This window comes from Macrotis lagotis, chromosome 6 (genome assembly GCF_037893015.1).
Source record: "Macrotis lagotis isolate mMagLag1 chromosome 6, bilby.v1.9.chrom.fasta, whole genome shotgun sequence".
Classification (NCBI taxonomy): Eukaryota; Metazoa; Chordata; class Mammalia; order Peramelemorphia; family Peramelidae; genus Macrotis; species Macrotis lagotis.
In genome coordinates, this window is record NC_133663.1 from 160,181,983 (window position 1) to 160,201,134 (window position 19,152).

The window sequence follows — 19,152 nt, forward strand, 5'->3', positions numbered from 1 at the left end:
TAAATTAGTTTAACCTTTATGAAAAATGATTTAAAACTGTGTAATGAAAATCACTAAACTTTGCAAACTCACTGATTACCTGTAGGCAGGCATATATTTCAAAATGGTCAAAGATAGTGTGAAAGGAACTATTTATAGTAATGGTATTTTTTGTTGTGATAAAGATTAGGAAAAAAGTGGGTGCTTATCAGTTGAGGAATAGCTGGACAAATTGTGCTATAAAATATAATGGAATATTATTTTGCTTTATGAGATATTGAATATGACAAAGTCAGAGAAATTTGGAAAAACTTGCATGAGCAAGCAAAATGTAATGAGTAAAAGCAATCTATATATGATGACTACAGTGATGGAAAGGAAAACAACTTTGAAAGGTATCAACAACTTTGATCAATGTTGTGACCAATCGTGACTTCAGAAACTTGAATGTGAGAGACACCTCTCACTTCTTGGAACAGAAATGATGGACTAGACACATAATATGATATATACATTTTCAGATGTGGCCAATGGATTGATTTTTTTTTTTACTTGACTAAGCTGTTGCAAGGAAGGGCTTCCATGGAGGTGATGGAGTGGGGATAGAGCTGCAAGAAAAATAAAAGAGAAAAAAAAGAGCAGCAATAACATTATAAATACATAGAAGTTAATAACAAGAAATTCAGAAAAGAAAACAAGTAGGGTAATTTTATTATAGTGTTCAATGTAATATAGACTTAAAATGAAAAAAACTACATAACAGGCTCATGATTTCATAAATAACCCTCTTTTTGGTTATTTGTATTATGAAATGTTTGTATTTGTTGATATTGTTAAGTCCATAATTAAAAAAGAAAACCCAGCAGTAGAAAGGAGAAAGGGAGAAACTAGGGAAGGACTGGAGAAAGGAAATGTCCTGAATCCTTCCTCTTTCTTCCCCCCCTTATTTGGCGGACTAGGTCTCCCTATCCTGCCAAAGCCAGAAATGCCCATGCCACACATAGCTCACTTGGCTGTGAGTACCCTGATCTCTTCCATTTATGAAACCTCTGCTTAGGTATTCCCGGACCTCCCCCCCTCAACAGTACACTATATTTTGTTTTTTTTTGCAAGGCAAATGGGGTTAAGTGGCTTGCCCAAGGCCACACAGCTAGGTAATTATTAAGTGTCTGAGACCAGATTTGAACCCAGGTACTCCTGACTCCAAGACTGGTGCTTTATCCACTATGCCACCTAGCCACCCCCACTATATTGGTTTTGATCTTAATTCAGTTGCATTACCTCAGCTTAGTCTCCATCAGTTCAGAACTACTAAACCCAAAGCAATTCAACAGCCCCAGGCTCTCAAGTAGCAGGGATTATAGGTATGTACTATAATGTCCAGTCTAATTTCTCAAAAAAAGAAAAGAAGGAAAATGGAAAACCATGATGACATTTGGTTTTTCTAATGCAAAGTTCTAAAATATAATACTAAAGAAATGATTAATGCATACCTAGAAACAAACAGAAGTAGTGAATAAAATATCAGCATGGCTAACTTTATTTCCTTTTTTGAATGGCTTTATTTAACAAGTAGGTTGGGAAGGGATTTATAGGTAAAGTTTACCTAGATTTTACCAAGTATTTGAGAAAGTCTCATTTTAAAATTGTGAAAAAGATAAAAATTATGAACTAGGTAATAGTACCTTGAAAATAGATTTGGAATTGGTTGAATAAGTTGAAGGCAAAAAAGTAGTCAGCTCAAGGGCAGCAAGGTAGTACAGTGGATAGACCACCAGGTCTTGAGTTGGGAGGACCTGAGTTCAAATCTAACCTGGCACTTAATAATTGCCTAGCCGTGTGATCTTGGGCAAGTCACTTAACCTCATTGCCTTATATAATTTTTTTAAAAAAACTAGTCAGTTCTTTGTCAATTTGAAAGATGTTTAAAGACACACAATAATCTTTTTTTAAAAATTAAATTTTTTGTTGTCTTATTATGTAATTCTGCTATATCTCATATTATATGTTTCTTCCTTAAGGACATGATTTCTTTCTCATCCCATTCAACTTAGATCAATGCATACTATGGGAAAGATGTTAAGACTAACAAACTGCCTTCTGTGGGGGTGGGGGAGGGAAGCAAGATTGGGGGGAAAATTATAAAAATCAAAATGAATAAAACCTTTCTAAATTAAAAAAATAAAATTTTAATTAATTTATTTTTTCAAATTACATGTAATGGTAGTTTTCAATAATCATTTTTTCTTTTTTTGTTTATTTTATATTACTACAATAATCTTGCTGTGAGAGTAACCATAACCCCCCCCTCCAAAAAAAAATTAGAAACCTCAAGAATAGTGAGAAAGGGGTAGTTAGGTGGCACAGTGAATAGAGCTCCAGTCCTGGAGTCAGGAGTACCTGAGTTCAAATCTGGCCTCAGACACTTAATAATTACCGAGCTGTGTGGCCTTGGGCAAGCCACTTAACCCCATTGCCTTGCAAAAAAAAAAAAAAAAAAACCTTAAAAAAAAAGCAAGTGTACTTCAGTCTGTGATCAGATTCCAATGGCTCTATCTCTGGGATGAGTTGTCTTCCCCATCATAGCCACCAGACTAGTTGCCTCAGTCTTTTTCCCACAGTTGCTATCACTAGCTGTATTTCCTTCCACTCTATTCCTCTCCACTCTCATCTATTCCATTCTCTCTCTCTTCTTTCATCCTATCCTTATTCAAAAGTGTGTTGTAGCTGAGTGCCTTCTCCCACAATCTTCCCTCTCTTCTATCACCTATTCCCCTCTTCCCTCCCCCCATTCCCCCTTATCCCATCCCTTTCCTCTCATTTTTCTCTAGGGTAAGATAGATTTCTATACCCTATTAAGTGTGTAGTTATTTCTTCTCTGAGCCATTTCTGATGAGAATGAAGGCTCACTCATTCATTTCTAATGTGAAATATCTTAGCCCCTTCTTCCTCTCCTTTCTCTTCCTCCCAGTACTTTCCTTTATCACCTATTGACTCCAACTTTTTACTATATACCATTGTATTCAACTCCTTCCTGTGCCTTGTCTATATATGCTCCTTCTAACTGCTCTTATGAATGAAAAAATTCATATGAGTTATCAGTATCTTCTTCCCGTATAGGAATACAAGCATTTCAACATCATTAAGTTCCTCATAATTAGTCCTTCTCATCCACTCCCTCTGTTTCCCCGGAGTCCTGTACTTGGAGATCAAACTTTTTGTTCAGCTCTGGTTGTTTCAATAGGAAAGTTTGAAAGTCTCCTTTTTCACTGAAAGTCCATCTTTTCCCTTGAAAGAGGATGTTCAGTTTTGCTGGGTAGTTGATTCTCGGTTGTAAATCAAGATCTTTTGCCTTCCAGAATATCATATTCCAATCCCTATGGGATCTTAAAGTAGATGCTGCCAGATCCTGTGTAATCTTGATTAAAGAGCCACAGTAGTTGAATTGTTTATTTCTGGCAGCTTTTAGTATTTTCTCTTTGACTTGAGAGTTTTGGAGTTTGGGTATAATATTCCTGGAAGTTTTTCTTTTGGGATTTCTTTCAAGAGGTAATCAGTGAATTCCCTCAATTTCTATTTTACCCTTTGCTTCTAGGATCTCAGGGCAATTTTGCTGTATTATTTCTTGAAAAATGAAGTCTAGGCTTTTTTTCCTGGTCACGATGTTCTAAATTATCTCTCCTGGATCGGTTTTCAAGGTCAGTTGTTTTTCCAATGAGATATTTCACATTTTCCTCTAATTTTTTTGGTAGAGTTTTTATAGTTTTCCTGAGTTCTCACAAAGTCATCAGCTTCCTTTAGTTCCAGTCTACATTTGAAGGAGTTATTTTTTCTTCAGAGAGTTTTTTTATCTCCTTTTCCAGCTGGCCAATTCTGTTTTTTAAGGCATTCTTCTCCTCACTTGCCTTTTGTGTTGCTTTTTTTCCCCATTTGGTCTAAACTGTTTTTTTTTTTACATTTAATATTTATGTATTCTCATTTTGTACAAATAATGTTTTTAATACATTAATATTCTTGTTTAAAAGTAAACAAAATACCCCTCCCCCAAAAATATAGACTTACTTGAGCAATAAAACAAAGGGGAGAAAAAATTAAAATTAAAAGAAAATAATAGTAATAATTGTAGGTATGGCCAAGTGGTGCAATGGACGGAGCACCGGCTCTGGAGCCAGGAGCATCGGAGGCCATATCTGGCCCCATACACCCAAAAATCACCCAACCGTGTGACATGCAAGCCACCCCAACCCCACTGCCCTGCAAAAACCAGAAAAAGGAAAAAAAGACCCAAAATAAAATAAAATAGTAATAATAGTAGGGGTGGCTGGGTGGCAGACAGAGCATTGGTCCTTGAGCCAGCAGCACCTGGCCTCAGACACCCAATGATCACCCTGCTATAAGGTCCCAGGCAGGCCACCCAGCCCTATCTGCCCTGCACTCCCCCCAAATAATAATAATAATAATAATAAAAAATGTGCTTCAGTCTTTGTTCCAACACCAACAACTCTGTCACTGGTGGATCACATTTTTTAGGATAAGTCCATCACAGAAGTTACTTCCATATTTTTCCACCGTTGCCATTGCTGATCGCAACTCTCTCCTTTTCTATTTCTCCACTACCAGGTACTATATTTTCTCTCTCCTTTCACTCTGACTCTGCTGTAGGGTCACTGAGTGGCACAGCAGACAGATCCCTGGTCCTGGGGCCAAGAAGCCCTGAGCCCTCATACCACCTCTTAGGCCCAGCATCCACCTGGCCCTATGGTCCTGGGCAGGCCTTCCAATCCCAGCCCCTTGCAAGAAGTAAAAAAGAAAATGTGTTATATCTGACCACTCTCCCCCCATGGTCCATCCTCTCCTCCTTTATTCACATCCCTACCCCTTCCCCCCTGCACCCCCTTCTTACTCTAGATGTCTATACCCCATTGAGTATATATGCTGTTTCCTCTCCTAGCCACCTCTGATGAGAGCAAAGATTCCCTCATTCTCCCTTGCCTCCCCCCTTCCATATCATTGCAATAGCTCATTGTAATAAAGAAAAATCTTATTATATGAAATATCTTGGCCTATTCCCTCTCTCTTTTTTCTTTCTCTCATTACATTTCCCTTTTTTCCTATTGACTCCATTTTTATACCATATTTTATCTACGAATTCAGCTTTCTCCTGTGCTTCAACTATAAAAGCTCCCTCTACCTGCCCTATTGACTGAGAAGGTTCATATGAGTATTATCAGTGTCATTTTTCTATGCAGGAATACATGCAGTTCATCCTCATTAAGTCCCTCATATTTTTGCCCTCTCCTCCAATCTCCATGCTTCACCTGAGTCCTGTATCTGAAGATCAAACCTTCTGTTCAGCTCTGGCCATTCCAACAGGAACATTTGAAATTCCCCTGGTTCATGGAAAATCCATTTTTTTCCCTGGAAGAGGACATTCAGCCTGGCTGGGTAGTTGATTCTCGGTTTCATTCTAAGGTCTTTTGCCTTCCGGATATTATATTCCAAGCCCTACGAGCTTCCAATGTAGTTGCTGCTAAGTCCTGTGTGATCCTGACTGCAGCTCCATGATATTTGAACTGTGTCCTTCTGGCTGCTTGTAATATTTTCTCTTTGACTTGGGAGTTCTTGAACTTGACTATAATATTCCTAGGGGTTGGTGTTTTGGGGTCTCTTTCTAGGGGGATTGGTGGATTCTCTCCATTTCTATTTTGCCCTCTGCTTCTAGGATATCAGGGCAATTTTCCTGTAGTAATTCTTTGAAAAATGATGTCAAGGCTCTTTTCCTGATCATGACTTTCAGGTATTCCAATAATTTTTAAATTATCTTTCCTAAATATGTTTTCCATATCAGTTGTTTTTTTCAATGAGATGTTTCACATTTTCTTCTAATTTTTCATTATTTTGGTTTTGAAGTATTGAGTCCCGATTTCTTGTAAATTCCTCAATCTCCCTGAGTTCTATTATTTGTCTGAAGGATTTGTTTTCCTCAGAGAGTTTTCTTATCTTTTCCCATTTGGCCAATTTTGCTTTTTAAAGCATTCTTCTCTTCAATAACTTTTTGAACTGTTTTATCCATTTGACCTAAGATGGTTTTAGCATGCTATTTTCTTCAGCATTTTTTTGGATTTTCTTGACTAAGCTGCTGACTTCATTTTCATGTTTTTCCTGCATCTCTCTCATTTCTTTTCCCAGTTTTTCTTCTAACTCCCTCATTTGATTTTCAAAGTCTTTTTTGAGCTCTGTCATAGCCTGATCCCAATTTCTGTTTTTCTTGGAGTCTTTAGATGCAGGAGTTTGTGCTTCCTCATCTTCAGACTGAGTATTTTGATCCTTCTTGGGATCATAGCTAATGTATTTTTCAGTGGTGTTCCTCTTTTTTTCTCTGCTTGCTCATTTTCCCAGTCTAAGCCTGTTTTGGGGGTGCTTCCTGAGCTTTGGGGACACTCCCACTAGAGTCTCAGTGTGTGAGGCTCTGTCCTCCCTCCTGGTCTGTGAATGACCATATGTGCCCCCTCTGCCACAGGGCTGAGGTGGGGGGGGGTCCTGCTGTTCTATGGGGGGGCCTAGATTGGGATCAGGATCTGAATGTGGTCAGAGCCCCAGAGTCCTGTTCCAGGGGCAGAGGACAGAGCTCAGCAGTCTCTCTCTTCATTCCCCTCCCTCAGTTCAATGGGCTCATGCCCTGGGGGCTCCTGCTTAGGGGTGCTGCCTGCTTCTGTTTCCTGGATCTGGGCTGAGGTGGCCATGCTGCTTGCTGTGTGCCCTGAGGGCTAGACTTCATGTGCTCGCTCTGGCAGAGGTCCCCCCGCTGTTCCCTCAATTTCTGCCTGGTGCTCCATGGGAGGTAGGTCAGGAAACTCCCCTGCTGCTGTGAGCTGAGGCTCCCAGCGCCCTGGGGCTGCCTCTGGGAGGCTGAAGTTCTTTCACTCTGGCAGGCCACCCCTCTGGCAGGCCGCCTCTCCGACCCCTGGGAGCAGAGCGAGCCTTTCTGTTCTTTTCCAGGTTACCTTGAGTAGGAGAACTTCCTCACTGGGTCCCTTTGTGGGTTCTGTCTTTCAAAAATTTAGTTAGAATCCTTAGTTTTGAAGATTTATGAGAGAGCGCCTAAGACAGGATCTGCTCTTGTCGCCATCTTGGCTCTGCCCCCAAACTGTTTTTTAATGTTATTTTCTTCCTTTTTTCATTTTTTTTTGTATTTCTTTCACCAAGTTGCTAACTTGGTTTTCATGATTTATCAGCATCACTCTCATTTTTCCTCCCAATTTTTCTTTTGCCTCCCTTAATTACTTTTCAAAGTCTTTGGTCCCATGGAGGATCAGAATAGATGCTCAGATGACAACAAAATCAAAGCTCTGTTCCAAAAGTTCCAAGAGCTCATCCATAGCCTGAGTTATTTTCTATTTCTCTTGGAGCTTCTGGAACAGAAGCTTTGATTTTGTTGTCATCTGAGTATCTATTTTGATCCTCCATGTGACCAAAGTAATTTTCTATGGTCAGATTCTTCTTTTTCTGTTGTTTGCTCATTTCCTCAGCCTATGATTGATTTACTGTACTTTCAAGGCTTTAGGGGTTTTTTGAGACAACCCACAGGGACCCTAATTCCTCCAACATCTTGTGAGAGGCTCAGACTGCTCTCCTGTCTGTGTTCAGGCCCTCCCCTCTGCCCTGGAGCTGGGAGAAGGGATGGTATTGTGGGGGCCCAGACTGTAACCTGGATCTGAGAATGGGCAAAAATTTAAGTCCTACCCCACGAAGAGCAGAGAGACCTCGGCAAGTCTCCCCCAACCCACTTACCATCTGTGGGCGAAGAACTCTAGACATGCTCGGTGGCTCTACCAATCTAACCACAGGGCTGCTCTGAGGCTGGAGTACCACTCCGCACTCACTCTGGTGCAGCAGAATTCTCTCACCACCCCTTCCATCTGTCCCTGATAATCCCCGGGCCAAGAGGTCCAGAAACTGCCCCTTCTGCCCCAGACCTAGGCACCCACCTGGACTGTACTGTGCTGCGGCTTTTTCCAACCCCTGGTCCCAGTGGAACTTTTACTGCAGAAAGGGGTTCTACCCTTTGGGTTCTGTTCCTCTAAATTGTGGCTAGAGTCATAATTTGACAGCTTTTGGAGTTTTGGGGGAAACAAGTTTCCTGGAATTCCTGTCTTCACATAGCCATCTTGGCTCCACCCCTTCAACAATTATTTTTTGCAAAGTTTTGAGTTTTACATTTTTTCTCCCTTCCTTCCCCACCCCCGACAGAAAACAATCTAATATAGTCTCTACATGTATAACCATACTAAACATAGATTCATATTAATAATGCTATGAAAGAAGAATCAAATCTAAATGGAAGGAAAAAGCATTGTGGAGAAAAAAATTATATAATACATGAGACAATTTTTAAAAATTGGAAAAGTAAATAAGATAGTAAGCTTTAGTCTGCATTTAAACTCCACAGTTCCTTCTCTGGAAAAAGATAGTATTTGCCATCACAAGATTGACCTATAACCGTTAGGATATTCAGTGGTTGGAAAACTATTGTTTAGACAAAACTGATCTTGTGAGAGTAGTTGCATTTGCAGCCTTGTTTCATTTAGTCATATTATGCTAGGGTCATATATGTGAACTATAGCTGTGTTGAATGAGTATGTTCACATAGTTTCCATAATATTCAACAGACCTTGTAATTGAGTTAACTTAGTGTGAAGCTTGAGTTTCTTGAGCTAGCTGGTATAGTTGCTAGAGTGCAGGGTCTCTACAAACAAGTCCCAGTATCTGTGCCATTAAAATTTTATCAATAAATTGGAAAAAAAGTATACATTGGATAAGAATGTCATTTATCAAATTTGAAGATGACACAAAACTAAAAAGGATATCTGCTAGTCAGATCTGGGTTTTCAAGAAATAGACGAAGCTTCGCTTTAAATGGGTTTAATTAAAGGGTTTAGTAAATAATGTAAAAAAAACTCCTTTACATAGCTAAACCTATAAAAAAGTATTCATCTCATGTGACTGTCTTTATATGGTTCATGCATAATAGTTTTCAAGAGGTTACCTTTATTTTCTAGACATGATAGTCTGAAAATTCTAGAAGTTTTAACGTTTTATGCCAAGTTAGACAAAAGGAGTTAGAACCTCTTACAAATGAAACAATTTTGAAGAGATCAAATAGGGTTTTGAAGAGCAATCAGTGGAATTTCTTTGCAATAAAAAATGTATTCATGAACATACATTAATCATTTTAGATAGCTCGTCCTGGAAGTCTCCCTTTCACTACTGGGTGAAGGAGCTGAACTGGCTAGTATCAATACTGACTCTGGATAACTTAAAAAAAAATTGACCTATGACACTGATTATAAGACGAAATGAAAGAGAATAAGATGACTTTATAAGTATGTAATTGAATAGGCTTGGCTAGGAAATCTCCTGAAAATTTCTAGGTTTCTTTAGCCTGGGGAAGGGAAGAGCTGGAAATGGGGTGGTATGTGTGAAAAAGGAATGAAACATTCTTCAAGTAATGAAGGGCTGTCATATGGAAGAGGAATTGTTCTACTAGGCAGAAATAGAAATACTGTGGGAAGTTACAGAAAGATAAATTTAGGCTTGATGTAAAGAAGTCTTCCTAAGAAATGGAGGTGTCCAAAAGTGAACTTGAGTAGTGATGGGTTCCTCCTTACCCCATACAACCCTCCACATATTTGAAGTTTTCAAATAAAACTGGATGGCATTTGTTGGATATGTTGTAAAACAGACCCTTGATCAAGTATGCACTGACCTCAGAAATGTGCTGGAGTTAGCCATTGCAGAATTTTTCAGTATGGAGTACATAAGAAATTGAAAAATGCTATGAACAAGGGCTTACATTATTGTTTTGTTGATTGTCTAAAAAGATATAAGAAAATGATAGAGAAAATAATAATGCAGGTTAAAAGTATTCCTTATTTTTCAGAGAGCTGGTTTTTAAGAATTTAACAGCATATCTCTGGTAGGACTACATATAAAGTCTCTTCCAATATTTAGATAGTTCAGATTAGATTTTATAAACCAGAGCTATAGTCCTCAGATTCTATTAAAATAAGAAAATTTTATTGATAATTTCTGTGAATAGTTATTAGAAAAAAAGAGTTACCCCCACCCCCACCTACTCAGCTTTCCGGTAACTACATGTCTTAGTCAAACATTCTGAGTGAATGACTTAGGGGTCTATATTTTTGCTCAACCAAGTGCATTTCAATAGGCAGCATGGAATCATGGATATTGAGTCAGTCTCTTTACTGAACCTCTGATTTCAAGTCCTACCTGGGTGTCGATCTGATCTTAGGCAATTAACAACACTCCTTAGTGCCCCAGGTAATTCTCCAATATTCAATAAAAATTATAGCGCCTGTGACAATCTGCATTAGTTCCCCATAAAGTTTTTCTTATCCAATAAATCACAGAAATTAAATATAGAAAAAAAAGTGTAGTTTTCTCATATTCTTCTCTCAACCCTAGGAAGGAGTTCATTAAAATATTGTTTTAACAGGCTGGCTCCTATGTGGTCCAGTACCTTACTAATTTTACTTTTGGTCATACTATCGCCTCCTAAGTCAATTCTGAAGATATGTAGTAGGTAGGCAGCACATTGTCTTGGGAAAATGTGTTAATCTGTGAACTAGAGGTTCTAGTTTATCTTCACCATTAACTTCTTATATAATAGTGTCAAAATAACTTCTCTCTGGCCCTAAGTTTCCTAATCTACAAAATGAGAGCTCTGAACTAAATAATCATAGCAAATATACAATGGAGAATTGATAGAGGAAATTAATTTCCCTTTGGGATTCAAAGAACTAGAAGGCTAACACTCTCTGAATTTCTGGAATTTAGCTGATTAAACCAATGGCAAGTTTGGGGTAAAGAAATTACTGATTTTTAGTCTCCCTCACTTCATTTTCCAAGCATTCTCTTTTGACCATTTCTCATAATTACAATTTAATGATGCTATATTTTCTTTTGGCCTTTAGTGACCCCTGGTGGCAATAGACAAGTATTTTAAAATGTTCTGATTCTTTAACAACCGTATTAAATTGTTCTTATCATATGCATTAATATTTACTTTCAAAAGACTTAAAACTAGGAATAAAAAATCAGAAATAAATCTTTAATGCTGAGGAAAGGTGTGGTATCAATTTTAAAAAATGTATTTTCATGGCATTTAGACAAATTACTTAATATGTATAGATCTTCTAAGGTATTAAGGTATTATGAAAATTATGTGAATTCAAATAAAACATCCAATGCTTGCTAGCACGTGAGCCTAGATAAGTCAGTTTAACCTCTCAACTTAGTTGCCTGAAGCAAAACTTTAAGACTATTAAATACAGTTAATTTATGGATCTGTATCGGTGGAATGGGGGTGAGGTGATGTCTCCTCACCAGCAGTACTCCATACCAATTAAATGACAGGTCTAAATGAAAAACAATAACAACAAGAAAACATCTCAATTATTTACTATGATTTTATTAAATAAATCTTTATATCATAGATGATCAGGAAACTTTTTAAGTCATCAGAACACAGAATTTACCTACAAAGGAAGCCCAACAGACAACTGTTTTCCTTGCTCTTTGGATCAATGATCTTGTCACCAGCTCGGCCACCATGATTTTGCATAGGTGGTCTCCCGAGTTGTTACTGCTCCCTTTTGTATAAAGAATCCTTTGCTTCCTTCAAAGCACAGCTGAGGTCCTATATAAGGATTCACTAGTTTCCCTGATGACTTTGACTGGGGAATGTAGTTGCAAAATAAAACACATATTTATTAAAAAGTCATTACAACATAAAAGAAAAGTGTGAGATAGTATAGAGTTCCTCAAAGACCATGTGGTTTTCGGTGTAGCAGTTCAACCAGGTAGGCAATGATTCAACTCAAGCATTAGAAGGTTAGTGACCATAAGATTAAGAGAGAGTTATGGGGCAGCTAGGTGGTGCAGTGAAGAGTACCAGCCTGGAGTACCTGAGTTCAAATCTGATCTCAGACACTTACTAATTACCTAGCTGTGTGACTTTGGGCAAGTCACTTAACCCTTGCAAAAACCTAAAAAAAAAAAATCATGTGATAAGAGTTAAAGTTCTTCAAATCAAAAACCGTAAGATTAAGAGAATTAAAGGCTATGTGGTTTTGGGTATAGCAGCCTAACCAGGCAGGCCAGGGGATGATTAACTTGAGCATTAGAAGTCAGAGGTTAGGGTGGTAAGGGAGATTTAGAAATACTCCAGTTTCTCCTTAAATATCCCCTCAGGAGGGGCAACTAGATGCCGCAGTGGATAAAGCACTGGCCCTGGAGTCAGGAGTACCTGGGTTCAAATCTGGGCTCAGACACTTAATAATTACCTAGCTGTGTGAGCTTGGGCAAGCCACTTAACCCCATTTGCCTTGCAAAATCCTAAAAAAAAAATATACCCTCAGGATCCATGGGAGGAGAGACAATTTGAGAGTGATCCCAGTCTTGTATTAGATAGATTGCTGTAGATGTGGCTGTAGTGTCTAACCTGACCCAGTCACTGGTGAGTACATAGCCAGGGCCAAAGTAAAGGTTAAGTGCGGGAAAAAGATTACAACATTTGCTTCCAATTACAATATTCCTCTATGCTCATAATTCCCTGCATCAGTCCCACCTCCTTTAAAAGGTCTTTCCTGACTCACTTCTGTACCATCTACATTACCTCCATCCATGCCCTAGGAAGTCATTAGTATATTCCTCAACTCAGAAATTATTTTATATATATATATATATATATATATATATATATATGTATATATGTACCATATGTATTTTTATATATACTTTGTATATATAAAATCCCTTTGGCTTTTGTATCTTTAGTATGAAGTACCTAGAACATAGAAGGCACTCAATAAATGCATATTTGTGCTGTTTTCTTAAGACAGACCAGACTTTATATAAATGGTCAAAGGATAATACAGGCAAGAAAAAATGGTAGATTTGGAGTACAATTGAGTAAGTTTCTAATAATTTTATGTTGATTAACTTATTACTAATGATATTTGTTGTTATATTGAATCTCTCATATTATTATTTGACTAATTCTGGCTTCTTTGTTCTTCCTGCTGAAAACATAGTGAGTTCTGTAATATGAAAACCAATGAAGAAACAATGAACTAGAAGCTTGGTCTTGGTCTATTTTTATAGGTTGCTTAAAGGCATCCTTGTAGGGAAAGAAAAGTTAGTACCTCTACCAGGGTAACAATCATTTCCTTTCTGTTCCACAGATTAGCTGTTCAGTCTATCTGATTATAGAAAAAACAAAAAGGGTTAAATCCATGCCACAATCTGAGGAATCAGATTACTTCAGTCCTTTTTCTTCCCAGACACCCAGAAACCATTCATCTGGGAGACAGACTGCCCATCATAAGCATGGAGGCCATTCTCTCAAAGGCTGAACTGCTCTCTACCTTGTGCCCTAGCCATGTTTACTTGTAAATTTAAAGGAGAATTACAGGACCAGAGAAAAGGAACTTTTCACAGTCAAATCTGTATTTTAAGAAAAAAGGCTTACTCTTGAGGATCAGCCATAAGAGGACTTTCATATTACCTGGCTGCTTAAACAATATCAGATCCATAGGTATGTTCAACTTCTGCTTTCAATAAGAAGAACTACAATCTAAGGGTAGATCAACTACCATAAAACTAGAATTTGAATACTCATTGGATGAGCTAAATCCTGACATATCTGCCTTCAGAACCACAAATTTTTTAGTTCTAAAATCTTAACTGGACCTCCTAGATATAATCTGCAAGCAAGAAGATGAAATGCCAATGCTTAAGATGAGAAATCCATTCTCCAAGAAGGTGTAATATGATACAAGAAGATCAAGATCCAGCTCAAGTCTGCATTCTTTTCTTGGTGAGATTCAAGGGGCATCTCTAGACAACCCATCCCTAACATGATAATGTGGTGCTTTACATGGGTTTTATATGGGTCTTTTCAAAGCATTCCACATAGTTTTCAGTAGACTTTTGGTGGTCATGAATATATCATATCTGTTTGTATATATGGTCCTGTGATATACTTATCTGATCCAAGCATTCTATGGAGAGTTCAGTGGGATTATTGCCACTCCTCCTAACCCTTCATCATTCCTGAGTGGCTGTAAGCTGTTTTCATCCTAGGGATAGATTGCCATCCTGGTGGTGATAGTCACCCTGACGAAGAGGGTTTGGTTCTTCTCTTGTGTTGAACTTTCAATCACCACTAAAGTTGTCTGCCAGTTTCTGAAAGAAAATTTACAGCTTCACTTCATCTTCAAAGATGGTCCTCAGTTCATTATTCATTTCTGAACTGTACTATTCAGTCATTTAGCTAAAGGTCCAATTTTTCATAAAATGTTAATCCTAGTTTGATGAATGAATAGAAAATTTCAGTGGGGTCCTTGAGCAGTAACTCAGGTTGCCGTACTTCCTCTGACAGGGTTACCTTTCTGTTCAGTGAAGGATTCTATTATAATAACACAGTTCTTTCTTTTAGTCAGTTCATTTAATAATCCATTTTTGCCCCTAATATTTTTTCAACTTATACATATTTTGTCTTTACTTATCTGTGTACATGTTGTTTTCCATAGAATGTAAACTTTTTTTTTTAAGTTTTTGCAAGGGTTAAGTGGCTTGCCCAAGGCCACACAGCTAGGTAATTATTAAGTGTCTGAGCTCGGATTTGAACCCAGGTACTCCTGACTCCAGGGCTGGTGCTTTATCCACTACGCCACCTAGCTGCCCCAAATGTAAACTTCTTAAAGTCAAATACTCTTTAGCTTTTTGTCTTAGTATTCCCAGCAACTAGTGAATGCCTATGCCATTAAAAAGCATGCAATAATTTTTAGTCAAATTGTTTTGAATTTACAAAAATGACCTTTTGTACCAACTACAACTTCTGTCCCAGTTTTTCCCTCACACTGACCTCATGTAGTCTATGAGCAAGAGAATGCCTGTCAACATGCAATGAGGAGTTACGAGTGTGTGTATATGGGAAGCTGGTACTACTGAACCTCTACTGAACCCTCAAGCACTGGGGATAAGTTCTGGATATCTTTCACAAGCTCTGGAATGATCAAGTTCCTGAGAAATTAACACACAGGATTATAAACTCTTTCCTTATTACTGAATGGTAAGACACATGGCCTACTTGTGCATTCTTCATTTAAATAGCACTTATCACAAAACTTGGTTATTGTTACTGTACTTTTATGGGAGGGATTATAAAAATCTTTGAAACTGAAAGTTACCTATCAAGGTTAAAGAGGGTAGTGAGTATTTAAGAAAACTGAAGAGTTCCTCCTTCCTGAGGAGATCTGTAAGGTTAACTGTTATCTTTGAAAGAGTCTTAGAAGACTTTTTGAGAGAACTCATTTTAATCTGTACTTTGTGAAGTAGATATCCTGAGAATTTCTGAGAGACTAACTGCTCTCCATAAGTGAACTCTGGACTGAGGTTCCAATTTGAATAAGAAGCAGCAGTTGACAAGTAAGCATAGCTGTTCTTAATGAATTTAAGTTGCCATGATGAAATAGATTCTCAGCAACTAAATGAACTAGAAGATGTGATTGCTGAGCCACTCTAAGTGATATTTGAGGGATTAAAGAGATGAAGCATCACTGGGCTGGAAAAGGGAAAATATGCCATTTATTTTTAAAGAAGAAATGGAACACATTATTGAAAGTGAGAGAACTTCACTTTGCTCCCTGCTGAAGTTCTATAAGTGTGTATTTAAAGAAATATTGAACATTTTGTTTAGGAAGAACATTAAGTTTTGTGTCTGAGGTCACAAAAATCTAGGGTGGCTTCATTGGGAACAGCATGCCAGACTAATCTCATTTTCATAAAAGAAGAGTTCATAAACAATTAGATTAGGAAATTGCTGTAGATGTCATTTGCCTAGCTTTTGGTAAAACATTTTAAAACTCTTCTTACTATTCTAATGGAAAAGGTAGAATAATATGGGAAAGATAATGCTTATAAAACAGATGGATTTGGAACTAGTTAAATGACTGTATCCAAAGAGTAATTTTTAAAGGTTCAATGTCCACTTGGAAAGACATCTCCAGGATAGTGTCCAGAGGAAGGATGAATGGTCTTGAGTTCAACAGTTAGCACAATGCCTGGCTTAATAAAGGTGTATTTGTCTTGCCTCATGAAACATGAGGATCAGTTAAAGAAACTGGAGATGTTTCACAGACTAAAAGAAGACTTTGGTGGGTGGGCAGGGAGGCCATGATTGTTGTAGTTGTTCAGTGATTGCAATAGTGTCCAAGTTTTCTGATCTCCTTTGGGATTTTCTTGGCAATGATTCTGGAATGGTTTGCCACTTCCATTTCCAGCTAATTTTACAGAGAAGGAAACTGAGGGAAACAGGGCAAAATGACTAACTCAAGGTCACACAGCTAGTAAGTGTCTGAGGCTGGATTTGAACTCAGATCTTACTGACTCTAGGCTTTATGCACTGCACCACCTAGCTGCCCTGAGTACATGATAACTAGTTCCAAATATGTGAATGATTTTCTTGTGGAATTTTTTTTTTCCTATTTTATGTAGATGATACATGAGTATGCTATGCATGAGACAAATTTAATCTTTATGTAAATAAAAGCTTAATAACAATGAGAGCTGTCCAAAAGTAGAATTAACTGTCTCCTTTGGTGGTGATTTCTTTTTCAGTGGAAGTCTCCAAGTAAATCCTGGATGAACACTGTTGGCCTGCTGAAGTGGATATGAGTTGAAATAGATGGCTGCTCTAGTCCTTTTACTCTTAAATTCTGTGATGTTATCTTTCTTTTTTGGGGGGGTGTGGTTATCTTTCAAGAAGAATGACTTTTGGACTAGAAAAGACAAAACAAAAATGGTTAAGGGACTTGAGACACATGTTAAGAAAGGAAACAATAAGAGAGAACTTACTGACTTGATGAATTCAAGTTACCCAGTTCAAACAACTGACATGGTTATTTGCAAAACTGGCAAATATTGCTGGATTATCATCAGTGATTTTTGAAAATTCAGAGAGGAAAAAGAAAGGTGTTAAAGGACTAGAGAAGGGGAGATATTGTCTTGAGCTTTAAAGAGAAGGGAATGAGTTTTGTAAACTATAGTATGAGTTTTAAGCTGATTCCAAGCAACATTTTGGAATGTATTATTACTTAAGAGATAGTTAGGAAATAACCCCCCCCCCCCCAAAAAAAAGCAGAAATCAGAAAGAGACAGAACAAAGAACAAGTCAAATCAGACTATTTCTCTTTTTTTTTCTTTTTGGACAGAATTACTAAATTGGGGAAATATTACTTGACTGTTGTAATGGACATGACAATTCTCTGTGATATTCTTGTGAAAAAGATGGAGAAGTGTGGTCTAGACTATAGTGCAATAGGTAGATTTAGAACTAGTTGAATGTTGGACCAAGGAGTTTTCATTAACAGTTAGATATTAACTTGAAAGAAAGATTTCAATGAAGAGTCCTCAGGCTCTGTGATTGGTTCTGTGCTATTTAACTTTTAAAACATTTGATATATAGCTTAGATAAAGCTTTGAGGGTTTCAATTCAAGACCTCCTATCTTTATCCAGGTTGGACAATTAAGTGATACAGTAGATAGAGAGCTGGGCCTAGAATCACAAAGTCTCAGCTTCTTGAATTCAAATCCAGTTTCTGCTACTTCTTAGCTGGGTGACCTTGGACAAATCATTTAATTCAGCTTGCCTCAGTTTCCCCATATGTAAAATAAGGTAAGGAAGGAAATAGCAAACTCCTCTGGTATCTTTGCCATGAAAACCTTCCAAAAGGGTCACAGAGCTGGATACAACAATGACTGACAGAAATAATAATAGCTGACATTTATTTTATTTATCTTACTATGTACAGGCACTATTAAGTACTTTAAAATAACCATCTTATTTGAACTTCCCAACAATATAGGAGCCAGTCACCATTACTCAGATGAGGAAAATGAGGCAATTACAGCTAAGTAACTTGCTCAGGTTTACAGTTAGGCAATTTTTTTTGCTATGTAGAATTTACAAGAGAACACTTACAGAATCCACAAAGGCAAATATATGGTATTATACCTGGGTGAATTCAGGGGTAGATGATCCAAGTTCTGTGAGGGCTAGTATTATTCTAAGATGGATATGCAGAAGAAGAATCACAGCTATTCTGTCTCACATAATAATGATAAATTCTAACAATTACAGAGTCTCTAATAGGAAACTGTCTTAGAGCTGGAAAGGTTCAACTCCTCACTTACAACTACTAAGTGACTGAGTTGGAAAGCCAATTGACTCTAAATTCAGCACACTTTCTGCTTTATCACACTGCCTTGCCATATTTTGTTTGTATCATATTTATTTACATACTTATTACCCCTACAAGATCTTAGGAGCATAGATTTAGAGCTGGAAATGATCTTAAAGGTCAGCTAGTCCAACTCCTATACTTTATAAATAAAAAACTCAGGTCTCATGTGATTATGGGTTATGTTTTTATTTGTTTCCTACAAGAGACACAAATAATATATATCCATATAGAACTTAGTTTATACAAAGTGCTTTCTTTAAAATAAACCTGCAAGTTAAGTAGAGCAAGTATTATTTCCCCCATTTTACAGATTAATTTTATTTAAAATAAAATTTTTGAAAGATAAAGTGATATAGGTTTTGAGAATTTAAATGACTTGTTTATAGGATTAGTTTATGAATTGACATTTGAACTCAGATCTCTAAATGCAAATTTAGCACTCTTTCATGCCAGGTTGTCCAGCAGATATGTCAGAGAAAAATGCTATATAGAAAGATAATAATAGGTTATATTGATGCAGTGCTTTTGCAAAGCACTTTATATTCATTATGAACTCATAATAGTCTTGTGAAGTGTACTATAATGATTCCCATTTGACAGATGAAGAAACTGAAGATCACAGAGGGTATATGAGTTCCTGGGATCACACAGCTGATTGTAGCTGACTTCAAGTGCGGTCTGCTAGCTGCTAATCAATAAATCAAAAGCATTTATCAGATGCTTAGGCCTGTGCTAGGCACTGAAGAGATGTCTTCAAGGAACTTACAATCTATCATGGTAAATAACAGATAAGTATATTCAGAATGAAAATAAAACACGTATAATGTAGCTTTGGGAGGAAAAT

The 19,152-nt window shown here is 37.4% G+C and overlaps 1 protein-coding gene across 1 annotated transcript in view; it reads left to right on the top strand.

The window, feature by feature from the left end:
* Positions 1 to 18,979: 18,979 nt before the first annotated feature.
* Positions 18,980 to 19,152, top strand: part of DNAJC3 (DnaJ heat shock protein family (Hsp40) member C3) — a 112,811-nt gene continuing 112,638 nt past the window's right edge. Inside the window, exon 1 of the mRNA XM_074191914.1 lies at positions 18,980 to 19,085. The gene's annotated coding sequence lies outside the window, so the exon portion shown is untranslated. The remainder of the gene's footprint in view (positions 19,086 to 19,152) is intronic.